The sequence below is a fragment of the Podarcis vaucheri genome (genome assembly GCF_965113315.1).
Source record: "Podarcis vaucheri genome assembly, chromosome: 15".
Taxonomy (NCBI): domain Eukaryota; kingdom Metazoa; phylum Chordata; class Lepidosauria; order Squamata; family Lacertidae; genus Podarcis; species Podarcis vaucheri.
Genome location: NC_138753.1, coordinates 4,882,633 through 4,895,532, shown reverse-complemented (window position 1 = coordinate 4,895,532; position 12,900 = coordinate 4,882,633).

Sequence of the window (12,900 nt, the reverse complement as noted above, 5' to 3'; positions counted from 1 at the left end):
CCTCGTGGCCCCTTCAATACAGTGGTGCCTCGCAAGACGAAAAGAATTCGTTCTGTGAGTCTTTTCATCTTGCAATGTTTTTCATCTTGCGAAGCATGGTCCGTTGCAACTGCACCTCTTCAAGCGGCTTTAAAAAAAAAGCGCAAGACGTTTTCGTCTTGCGAAGCAAGCCCATAGGAAAATTTGTCTAGCAAAGCAACGCAAAAACGGAAAACCCTTTCATCTAGTGAGTTTTTCGTCTTGCGAGGCATTCGTCTTGCGGGGCACCACTGTACTATGATCCTATGAAGACTGGAACCCTCTTATTTCTAAGGGAGAGGAAGTGTGCAGCCTTTTGTATGCAGAAGGTCCTGGGATCAATCCCAGCATCTGCAGGTAGGAGATTGCCATGCAGTTATTGCTGTGCAGCGATTCCAGGGATTACCTGAAGGTGGCAGACTAACAATACGAAACACAGAGGGGGGTGAGGTAACAGGACAGAGCATCACAAGAGACCTGCAGCTGGATCATGCCTGTGACCCAATTAGCACAGGGTCCTCTTCCCGCAATAGCCCACCAGGTGCCACGATGGGAAGCCCAAAACAGCACTCTCCCCAGTTGCAGTTCCCAGCAACTCCACGAATTTGTCCAATCCTCTTTTAAAGCCTGCTAACTTAGTAGCCATCATTGCCTCCTGTGGGGATGAGTTCTGTAGTTTAATAATAATAATAATAATAATAATAATAATAATAATAATAATAAATTTTATTTATATTCCGCCCTCCCCAGCCAGAGCCGGGCTCAGAGCGGCTAACAACAATAAAGGTAACACAATTTACAGAAAATCACAGTCAATTAATTAAAATACATTCTAAAATCAATTCAGAATCAAATTAATGGCAACCATTGGGCTAGAGTTCTATGAGGATTATAGAAGGAGGGGGGTCAGACTGTGCCACCAAAGGCCTGGTGGAACAGCTCTGTCTTGCAGGCCCTGCGGAAAGATGTCAAGTCCCGCAGTCCCCTAGTCTCTTGTGGCAGAGCGCTCCACCACATCGGGGCCACAGCCGAAAAAGCCCTGGCTCTGGTTGAGGCCAGCCTAACCTCCCTGTGGCCCGGGACCTCCAAGGTGTTTTTGTTTGAAGACCGTAAGGTCCTCTGTGGGACATACCAGGAGAGGCGGTCCCGTAGGTACGAGGGTCCTAGGCCGTATAGGGCTTTAAAGGTTTAAACCAGCACCTTCAACCTGATCCTGTACTCCAGCGGGAGCCAGTGCAGCTGGTATAGCACCGGGTGAATGTGATCCCACGGCGAGGACCCTGTAAGGAGTCTCGCCGCGGCATTCTGCACCTGCTGGAGTTTCTGGGTCAGTCTCAAAGGCAGCCCCACATAGAGTGAGTTACAAAGTCTGGAGGTGACCATCGCATGGATCACAGTGGCAAGGTCAGGGCGAGAGAGGCGCGCTCCCCTCCACCCCCACTTTTTTTGTGTCTGTAAAGCACAAAGGTAAGCACAGTCCCATAGCTGAAGGGAGATCCTCAGGTGCGCAGTGGGACCTCTCCCCACGAACCATCCCTGCCCCTAACAGATCTCACTCCTTTAGGTCAGGACTGGGCAGGCTGCAGATCTGTTCGAACGAAAGAAGAAGGTGCATCTTCTGTTCTTGTTTAAATCCAAACCATGAGGACTGGAATCTTGTTTTATTCTTAGAGGAACAGCCATAACTCCACAGTAGAACACCTGCTTTGCATGCAGAAGGTCCCAGGTTTAATCCCCGGCCGCTGGGAGAGAACCCTGCATGGAACCCTGTACAGCTGCTGCTGCTGCTGCTGCTGCCACTCAGTGTAGAGAATTCTGAACTAGATGGACCAATGGTGGGACTCAGTTTAAGGCAGCTTCCAATGTTCCTAGAAGCCGGAAAGCCACCGATCAGGGAGTCTGTAGTTACTTTCTATCCTGTGATCCTACATTGAGCAAAACACTGGATTAGATCAGGGAATTCCAACCTCCTTGGGCCCAGGGGCACATTTGGGAAATCTAAGGAAGTATTGTTGGCACCGCACAAAATGCCCATCGCACAAGAGGGAAACTGGCGAAGCTCAGATATTTTTGGGATAGCTCAGTTGGCAAAGTGTGGGACTCTTAATCGCAGGGTCATGGGTTCGAAACCTGGGTTGGACAAAAGATTCCTGCATTACAGGGGGTTGGAATAGATGACCCTGGTGATTCCTTCCAACTGTACAATTCTCTGGTTGTGTGAAAATTTAAAATAAAAAGCTAGTAGGGGCAGCAGGCCTTGGAGGGGGCTATGGTGGGTGTCTCGGGGCACCCTAGGCCTTAATGCGCTTTAAGCAGGCCAAGCTGACATTCAGGTCTGCGGCTGAATCACTCCTTCAGAGTGCAGACGTTCTGCAGGTGCCCTTGGTCTGCAGATGTTAGCAGGAGCAGGTCCTTGTTTACTCTCCACCTGCAGAAGATTTGTGTTTATCAAGCTGATCTTAAAGGCGCAGGAGATCCGTGGGCCATACCTTGGAGGACTAGACTGAAGGAGAGGTGGTTTTCAACTCAACTCGGAGAGAACAAAAACAACATAAACCTTCCCCCCCCCTAAAAAAAGAAAGAAAACATGAGCACTTTGCTTCACAAATCATTGCCTCCCTAGACTGCTGCTGCTGCTGCTGCTGCTATTTTGAGAAGGCCTAAAGGAGAGGGATGTTTTCTGTCTCAATAAAATACAGAGAGCCCTGAGCAGGGAAGCATGAAGTTGACAGAGGGCCCCGTTAACATCAGCACAATCTGAGCTGTCAAGCCAGTTTAGAAAGCAGAGGATGGCATGCCAGACAAAGCGGTGGCTTCGGTGGCAGGGAAAAGAAGGGCTTCTTCAAAGCTCTGTCGGCATATGGGGTCTTTTGCAGAATAACATAAGCCACACACACACAGAGGGGTGAGGAGGAGCACCTCCTAAATGCATGTTGCCTCATTTGTGCTGTCACAAATATATATGCAGTGGTACCTCGCGGGTGGCACTGTGGGTAAAACCTCAGTGCCTAGGACTTGCCGATCGTATGGTCGGCGGTTCGAATCCCCGCGGCAGGATGAGCTCCCGTCGTTCAGTCCCAGCTCCTGCCCACCTAGCAGTTCGAAAGCACCCTTAAGTGCAAGTAGATAAATAGGTACCGCTTTATAGCGGGAAGGTAAGCGGCGTTTCCGTGTGCTGCGCTGGTGCTGGCTCGTCAGAGCAGCTTCGTCACACTGGCCACATGACCCGGAAGTGTCTGCGGACAGCGCTGGCTCCTGGCCTCTTAAGTGAGATGGGCGCACAAGCCTAGAGTCGGTCACGACTGGCCTTCGGGCAGGGGTACCTTTTTACCTTACATACGCTTCAGGTTACAGACTCCGCTAACCCAGAAATAGTACCTTGGATTAAGAACTTTGCTTCAGGATGAGAACAGAAATCGTGTTCCGGCGGCACAGCAGCAGCAGGAGGCCCCATTAGCTAAAGTGGTGTTTCAGGTTAAGAACAGTTTCAGGTTAAGAACAGACCTCCGGAACAAATTAAGTACTTAACCCGAGGTACCACTGTATCAGGGATGTAAATAGATAGATAGATAGATAGATAGATAGATAGATAGATAGATAGATAGATAATTTATTATGGTCGGAGAGCAGCTTATAAAACACACTTGGGGGTACAGTCTCAGAAGGAAAACAAACAATTAAAACAAAGTACAACAATAAATTTAAAATTTATAAATGCGATAAGGTTCTCCTCCTCCCCATTTTATCCTCACAACAACGCTGGAAGGCAGTTTCGGCTGAGATGCAGTGACTGGTCCAAGGTTACCCAGTGAGCTTTGTAGCTGAGTGGGGGATTTGAACCCTAGTCTCCTACGTCCTAGTCCAACACACTAACCACTGCACCACACTGGCTCTCACACTGTGTGTGTGTTTATATACCTGTATGTCTTCTAATCCAGGGTCCTTAGTAAATGTGGGCACTTGGGAATACATAACATCTCTGCCCGAGATCATAGGACTGGGTTTTAGCAAGTAGATCCAGGTCTCTGGTCCTCACTGAATTGGTGAACTCATCTCGGGGCTGCACGGCATCAGGATCTGCAGTAGCGTCGCCTGCCCAAATCTCTGGGTGCTTGCTGTGGTTACAGGCCCAGGCAGGTAGAAAAAAAAACCCTGGTGGCAATGTCTGCATGGCATTTGACAAATAGGACCCTTTCAGAGACTTTTTGGTGTATGGATTCTGCAACAACTCGTTGATACAATAATAGTGCATTCATGGTGGGTTTCCTACAAGCACCCGGTTGGTCCTTGTGAGAACAGGATGCTCAAATAGATAGGCCATTCCGCCTGTTCCAGAAGGCTCTTAGGTTTCAAACTCCACCTCTGTGACATATGTATGGGGGTGTGTGTGTTTAATCATCTGTACCAAATCACCAGAACTTCCCACTAGAATTCTGCAGTTTTAGCAGAAGGGAGAGAGGCGCAGGCAGAGGCAGGAAAAAGCTGAGTCCACATTGCAACCCAGCGACCTTTCCCTTCGCAGTTTGCACCTGGTTCCTTTCGCACAGGAGGGCCTTGGAAACAGCTGCGCGTCTGATTCTCTCATTAATTAGACGAAATTGTTTAATGCCCAGATTAATCAAATCATGCATATTTTAAGGTGGCACAAACACACTGGAGAAATAACCTGAAGCCTGAACGGGAGCATCTGCTGTGGGAGTTTAATTACCACATGAAAATAAACTCGTACAATTAGCTATTCTTTGCAAGATGCGGATGAATCAAGGCTGCCATTCAGCATGGTTATATGGGGCTTTTATCTTGCTAAAAAAACACACAAAAAACTAGTGGGATTGAAGCCCAGATAACTCATGCCGGCTGGCACCTGAAATAATAATAATTGCAACTCTGAAAGGTGAATGCAGGCATTTCCTGTGATTCTGATTTTAGGTGAGCTGCCTGATGTCCTAATGATGGGAGTTGGAGCAGCTTGATGACTCCACCGCCTTGACTATCCCTGTTTAATATTGACTTGCAGTGGCTCTCCAAGGTTTCAGACAGGCTTGTATCCCAGCCCTGCTTGGAGATGTTGGGGGTCGAGCCTGGGGTGTTTTGCATGCGTGTGCTCTATGCCGCCCGAGAGACTTAATGCATCTGATAAAGCAGGCTCGTTAGTTTACTGAATTTTCCCATGATGAATGTATTAAGCTGTATCGGCACCAAACATTTAAAGCACCAGGATGTACTGGGATTCCTCCAAAGAATCTTGGGAGCTGAGAGTCTGGGTTTGCTGAGAGTTGTTACGAGAGAGGCCCTTGTTCCCCTCCCAGAACTACATTTCCCAGAGTTCCCTGGGAAGAAGTATTGATTGTTAAACCCACTGAGAATTGTAGCTCAGGGAAGGGAATGTTGTTGTTTAGTCGTTTAGTCGTGTCCGACTCTTCGTGGCCCCTGGACCAGAGCATGCCAGGCACTCCTGTCTTCCACTGCCTCCCACAGTTTGGTCAAACTCAGGCTGGTAGCTTCGAGAACACTGTCCAACCATCTCGTCCTCTGTCGTCCTCTTCATCTTTCCCAACATCAGGGTCTTTTCCAGGGATTCTTCTCTTCTCATGAGGTGGCCAAAGTCTTGGAGCCTCAGCTTCAGGATCTGTCCTTCCAGTGAGCACTCAGGGCTGATTTCCTTAAGAATGGAGAGGTTTGATCTTCTTGCAGTCCATGGGACTCTCAAGAGTCTCCTCCAGCACCAGAATTCAAAAGCATCAATTCTTTGGTGATCAGCCTTCTTTATGGTCCAGCTCTCACTTCCATACATCACTACTGGGAAAACCATAGCTTTAACTATACGGACCTTTGTTGGCAAGGTGATAGGGATCTTCTAACCACTCTCAGTCGCCGTAACAAAGAACAGCTCCCAGGATCCTTTGGGAGAAACTGTAGCAGTAAAAGTGTTATCATACTGCTTTAAACATACAGTGCAGATAGAGGTCTCTGTTTCTAAGGTGCTGTAAGACTTTTTGTTGTCGGCGGTTGTGTTTGCCTTCCAACTGTAGGCGTAAGCAATAGGTGGAAGCAACAGGAGGTTCACAAACATGTTTGCAAAGAGTGTGCGATGTGCTCATGAATCATTCCTGCGTTCGATAATATGTGGGCTAGTCAAAGAGATGGAGGAGATTTGAAGTGGCGAAGATGAGTAATTGCCTCTCTTCAGTGCTATTCACTATTACAAATCAGAACAAATTGGGCGGCCTTCTGTCCTCCTGTGACTCATTCTGCGTCATCCCCGGGTATTTTGAATAAAAATGGGGAAAGCTCTGTTTTGGTCGAGGAACAGAAAACATGCTACTAGGCCTCATTGCTCAGACTCAGAAAGCAAATAATATATATATAAATAAGCCAAATGTTATGGTATCATTTACTCAACGGGCACTTAAGGTAAAGGGACCCCTGACCATTAAGTCCAGTCGCGGACGACTCTGGGGTTGCGGCGCTCATCTCGCTTTATTGGCCGAGGGAGCCGGCGTACAGCTTCCGGGTCATGTGGCCAGCATGACTAAGCCGCTTCTGGCGAACCAGAACAGCGCACGGAAACGCCGTTTACCTTCCTGCCGGAGTGATACCTATTTATCTACTTGCACTTTGACGTGCTTTCGAACTGCTAGGTTGGCAGGAGCAGGGACTGAGCAACGGGAGCTCATGCCATCACGGGGATTCGAACCGCCGACCTTCTGATCGGCAAGTCCTAGGCTCTGTGGTTTAACCCACAGCACCACCCACATCCCACAACAGGCACTTACTTTAGAGTAAACAATGGGTTGTATTGTAGGCTGACCTACATGAACGGGTCCTTGGTCATTTTGGCTGCCATCCTTATAAATGAGTTCCTGAGAACGGGATGGGAAGTCACGCAGAGGAATCTGCTGCTCATTTCATGGTGTTTTTGGCCCTCTGCTTACAGCAGGGATTTCCAACACAATGCCTTCTAGATGTTTTGGACTACAATTCCCATCAGCTCCAGCCATCATAGTCAAGGGAAGTTGTAGTCCATGTCATCTGGAAGGAGCCATGTTGGCTGCTTCCAGTTTACAGCCAGCTATGCAGAGGTCAGGGACTGTCTGAATACAGATGAGGGGGCACTGGAAGAAAGAGGGTTGGGGACTGACATGGAAGAAGGGGATCTGGGGGAGTTTGTAATAGCTGGGAGATGAGAGTCAGGAGAAGGTACAGGATTGGAGAGGGAAGAACAGGGGCAGGGAGAGGGAGAGAGATGGATCAGGCTGGTGGAGAGTCAAGGGCTTCCACACCTCTACCTCCTCCTGCCCCCACCTCTCCTGCTCCACTGTCTCCCAGGACCAGAAGAGGGCCGAAGAGGGAGGAGCAGAAGCAGACTACATAGGCGTAGTCTTCGTCTGCAGCTCGGGTGGGGGAGATACATAAGCTGAGTTTGGAGGTTCTGTTGCGGCAACTGCCTCATCAAGGTAGCCAAGAGACGTAGGACTGATGGAGAAATGTATGAAGCATTGCAAAGTAGAGAAATAATAGAGATATTAGTTATGAGTTAAAGGTAATTGTGGAAGTAAGAAATGTACAGTGGTACCTCGGGTTACATACGCTTCAGGTTACATATGCTTCAGGTTACGTACTCCACTAACCCAGAAATAGTGCTTCAGGTTAAGAACTTTGCTTCAGGATGAGAACAGAAATCGTGCTCCGGCAGCGCGGCAGCAGCAGGAGGCCCCATAAGCTAAAGTGGTGCTTCAGGTTAAGAACAGTTTCAGGTTAAGTACGGACCTCCAGAACAAATTAAGTACTTAACCCGAGGTACCACTGTATATTTAGTGAATAGATTGGAAAATTTTCAGATGTCATTGATGGAAGTAAAAAAAAAAAAAAGGTATGATATGAAAGTATGTTTTATTATTGTTGAAAACGATATGTCGAAAAACTAATAAAAATTTATTTTTTTAAAAAAGGACTGATGGACATGCCTTTTCATAACTTGTAAGTGTACTTTTGATAATAAACAGTTGATTCCTCCCCTCTGGACATTCCTGACAGCACATGGTTAAACAACAAAATGCACTCCCACAAGAGGCAGCGGTAGACACAAACTTGGATGGCTTTAAAAGAGGATTACACACATTCACAAAGGACCAGGCTACTAGCCACAGTGGCTGTATTCTCCCTCCACTGTCACAGGCAGTAAATACCTCAAAATCCCAATTTCTGGGAATCACAAGTGGGGAGAGTTGTTGTCCTTGAGGGCTTTTCTATTGGGCCATCTGGCTGGCCACTGTGAGAACAGAATGATGGACTAGATAGGCCCCTTCTGGCCTGACCCAGCTGGCCATTCCTATGTTGTCTCCAAGAGAGGGAGGAGGGAGGCAGTGAGGATGTCAGCGCGGGGATGTTCCCATCACTGTTTGCACCGCGCCAACACCAGCACTGCCACCCCACCTTGCCACCTCCCAGTAAGCACAGCAACATGACTGACAGGAGGCCAGGAGCTCTCCTGGGCAGCTCTACCCACTGGCCACCCCTCTTCCCGCATCAAGCAGCGGGTTGAACTAGATGGCCTCTGAGGGGCCCCCTCCAACTCTCTGATCAGGGATCTGCTAAGAACAAACAAACCAACTAGCCGCAATTTAGAAGCAGCTGACACAGTCATTCTCGCTTTGCTCGCCGGCGGATCCAAACTCTCCCAACCAACAAGTTCAATTAACGGTTTCCAAATGACTTTCCTTAACTCTAATGGGTTTTCTTAATTACCGTGCCCATTAAGAGTTTAATCAAAATACCGTGCTGGGGCCCAGGAGGGTGGGGAACCCGTCTGAGAAGTTACTGGAGTTGGCTCGAAGTCATTCCCGTCTTCCATTCGCAGCTGTTCCTGTCTTTGCTTTTGAACTCGTGAAATCCTGGTCAGCAACCACATTTGGGCAGAGGGCTTGTTTCAAAAAGGGAGCAAGGAACAGGAAGCAGAGATCCGGAGCTGTATGTCCTAAAACACCTACTAAAGTCTTGGTTGTCTTGAAGGCACACCTTGAATTTGTGAAAGGCTGAGGTCCTGTGTCAGCAACAAACATGGAATTAGAATATTTCAGAAGCTGACTAACTCCATACTGTCTACTCTGACTGGCAGAGACTGTCCTGTGTTTCAGATGGCCCATTGCAGCCCTACCTGGGAATACCAGGGATTGAGCCTGGGACATCTGCATGCGAACCAGGTGCTCTGCTGCTGAGCAATGGCCCCTTCCCTACAAGCAAAGCAAGATGCTAGCTTTGAATTAAGGACTGGTTTTAATAGGAACACAAGACGTTTGGTTATAGCAGTCAGGCTATTGGCTCACCTAGCTCAGTATAGTCTTCTGTGCTGAGTGGCAGTGACTCTTCAGGGTTTCGGAGAGGAAATCTTCCCCAGCCCCACTTGTGAGATGCTGGGGACCTTCTACATTCAAAGTGGGCACTCTACCAATGAACTACAGCCCCTCCCCTAATATGGTCCATAAGACGATGCCTTGATCTGAGTCAGATTCTCAGCCCATGCAGCTTGGTGTTGTCTACATTTGGGGATAGTGTTGCCAGATTAGGAGCACCCCGCACCCTGCGATTTCAGGGTCCAAAGCTGAGACCTAGGGGCTGCCTCTGGTGATGCCATGGGGACGGCCGAGCCCTGGAGACGGAGGTTAATTGGGAGAGGAGAGCACAGGAGGCAGACCCTGCAGAATGTCTTATGCTTTCCAGCTAGCTCCTGCTGGGCTAAAGCTTGCCATATACAGTCTTAATATTTTTATTTTTATTATTCAAGGCATTCTCACCTGCCTGCAGACTCAGACCCATACTTGCCCCCAGGAGGGGGCCAGGCTAGATTTCAGAGATCACCTGGAGGTCTGGGAATCCTTCCCAGGAAGGGGCACCTTTTGTAGCCTGGGGGGGCCAAACATGCCAGAGCAAAAGAAGTAAATTCACCTATGTGCAGCAGGAATAATAATAATAATAATAATAATAATAATAATAATAATAATATGCTGTCCATCTTCCTGGGTTTCCCCAGCCACGCTGGACCACTTCCAACAATGGATAAAACCACAGTAAAACATCGAACAGGGGATGCGGGTGGCGCTGTGGGTTAAAGCCTCAGCGCCTAGGACTTGCCGATCAAAAGGTCGGCGGTTCGAATCCCCGCGGCGGGGTGCGCTCCCATCGCTCGGTCCCAGCGCCTGCCAACCTAGCAGTTCGAAAGCACCTTCGGGTGCAAGTAGATAAATAGGGACCACTTACCAGCGGGAAGGTAAACGGCGTTCCGTGTGCTGCGCTGGCTCGCCAGATGCAGCTTGTCACACTGGCCACGTGACCCGGAAGTGTATCTGGACAGCGCTGGCTCCCAGCCTCTAGAGTGAGATGAGCGCAGAACCCTAGAGTCTGTCAAGACTGGCCCGTACGGGCAGGGGTACCTTTACCTTTACCTTAAAACATCGAACATTTAAAATGACTTGGGGAGAGGAAGGATATGGCAAGGAGAGAGTCCTGAGGGCCAGACAAAGATGTAAATCAGGCCCCTGATCCTGAGAGTCTCTGCCCTACACTGAGCCTTTGACAGGCCCACCAGGTAATTGAACCCAGAGCAGATGTTCTGTCAGTGAGCGATGCCCCTTTTTTGACAGGCGGTGTGTGCGTGTGAAGGATTGACACACTTACAACCTTGTACACAACACAAAAGCACTCTCTCTGTGTTCATCTGTCACAACGGCTACAAAAAGCTGAAGCCTCCCTGACTCGACACGCCGGGATGTATAAATATCTCTCTCTGATCTGCTTTTAGAACAACCTCCTTGTCAGGTTTTCTCTCAGGCAAAGAAAGCAGGCAGGAAATATATATGTATTAAAAAGCCGCCTAATTAAATATTAACCTTTGCTTTTTGTTCCTGCTTTAGAAAACCCTGTTAAAAGCATTTAAATCAAAAGTCGGGAGAGAGAAGGGAAGGGAGAGGTTTGCTTGTTATTTGTTCCCAAGCCAGCTGCTTGGCCAAATATATCCATTTTATTTTATTTATATCTCCCCCTAGGAGCTCAAGGTAGCAGACATGACTCAGGTCACGTTTAAGCTACCTTGTTCCCCTGCCCCCACAAAATTACTGGGAACTGTAGTTTCCCCCTCATATACTGAAAATACGCTCCTAACAAACTACAGTTCCCATAATTCGGGGGGGTGCTTTAAATGTATGGTGCTGATGTGATTTCTTCCCCCCTCCCATCTTCTCACAATGACCCTATGAGGTAGGGTAGGCTGAGAGAGAACATCTGGCTCACAATCACCTAGTGCAGTGATGGTCAAACTCCAAACGTGGCCCTCCAGCTGTTTTGGGACTACAACTCCCATCATCCCTAGCTAACAGGACCAGTGGGCAGGGATGATGGGAATTGTAGTCCCCAAACAGCTGGAGAACCAAGTTTGGCCATCACTGACCTAGTAAGAGCTGCATTGGAACCCAGATCTCCCCGGTCCAACCCTGACACTGTAACATGAGGCCTTCTGCACCAAAACAGGTGATCTGCCACTGAACTACACCTCACTGCCTCCCTATAGTACGTGTTGGGATCCGTTGGTCCCCAGGATGTTGCAAGCGTGACCAAAAGCTGAGGATGGGAGGTGTAGTTCAGCAACATCTGGAGGGACAAAGCTACCCCACACCTGCTCTGTAGAGAGAAGGAGTAGCAGAGGTTATGGCGACTGGTCTGATGGTTTTCCACTGGAATCATTTGACCGTTTTTACTAGGACTGTTATATTATTACTTTATAGAATTCGCTACCTGCCATGCTACTAATGTCTTTCCATCACCTGTTGGACTTTCTTCTTCCAACAAGTATTCAAAGTGGAGATAAAAAACCAAAAACAAATCCCATTTAGTACAGTGGTACCTCCGGTTAAGTACTTAATTCGTTCCGGAGGTTCGTTCTTAACCTGAAACTGTTCTTAACCTGAAGCACCACTTTAGCTAATGGGGCCTCCTGCTGCTGCCACGCTGCTGGAGCATGATTTCTGTACTTATCCTGAAGCAAAGTTCTTAACCTGAAGCACTATTTCTGGGTTAGCGGAGTGTGTAACCTGAAGCGTATGTAACCCGAGGGACCACTGTATCTGTATTGGATTTGAAATGGTTTTCTAAAGTGCGCCTTCCCCAATGCTAACCATCTTGGACCGGCTCTTGGAAGCCAAGGCACTTTGCCACCCCATCCCTGTTGTTGGTTTTTTAGGGGCCAGGACCCCTCATTGTTCAGAGGGCATTTGGCTCTGCCCCCCGGCTCCTCTCGACATTGCATGCATGACGTCAGGACGTCACATCAGACCCCCCTCAATCGTCTGGAGAAGCTAGCGTCTCAAGTCTGGAACTCGACAATCAGCAGTTGAGAGGTCTTTTTGGTGGTTGCCCCGGTTGTGCTGACTCACACCAGGGCCTTTCTAATGGTGGCTCCGCAGCTGTGGAATGCCCTACCTAGTGAGGTGTGCCTGTCTGCTTCATTATTAACTTTCAGGAGGAATTTGAAAACATTGCTGCATTTGGTGGCCGAAGGACACTATTCCTGGCAACCCCATGATCATTGAGTGGAATAATCTTTTTAACTGCTTTCAGTCGTTTTTCACTGTAATTGCTTTGAGGCTGTTTAAATCTGTTTTAAAATGTTTTTGCTTTGTTTTGGGTTTTTTTACATCATATATCTCTTTGCTGCCCTGGGCTCCTTGTGGCGAGGAAGAGCAGAGTATAAATTAGATAAATAAAATTAGGTGTGCAATTGTTTAACTGCCTTCATTACCAGTAATCATATAAACAGTTAAAATGGTTGCATGGGAATTGTTGTGCATGCAATTGTTCCATGTGTTTTTAATTCTGTTGTGAAATCAGTTT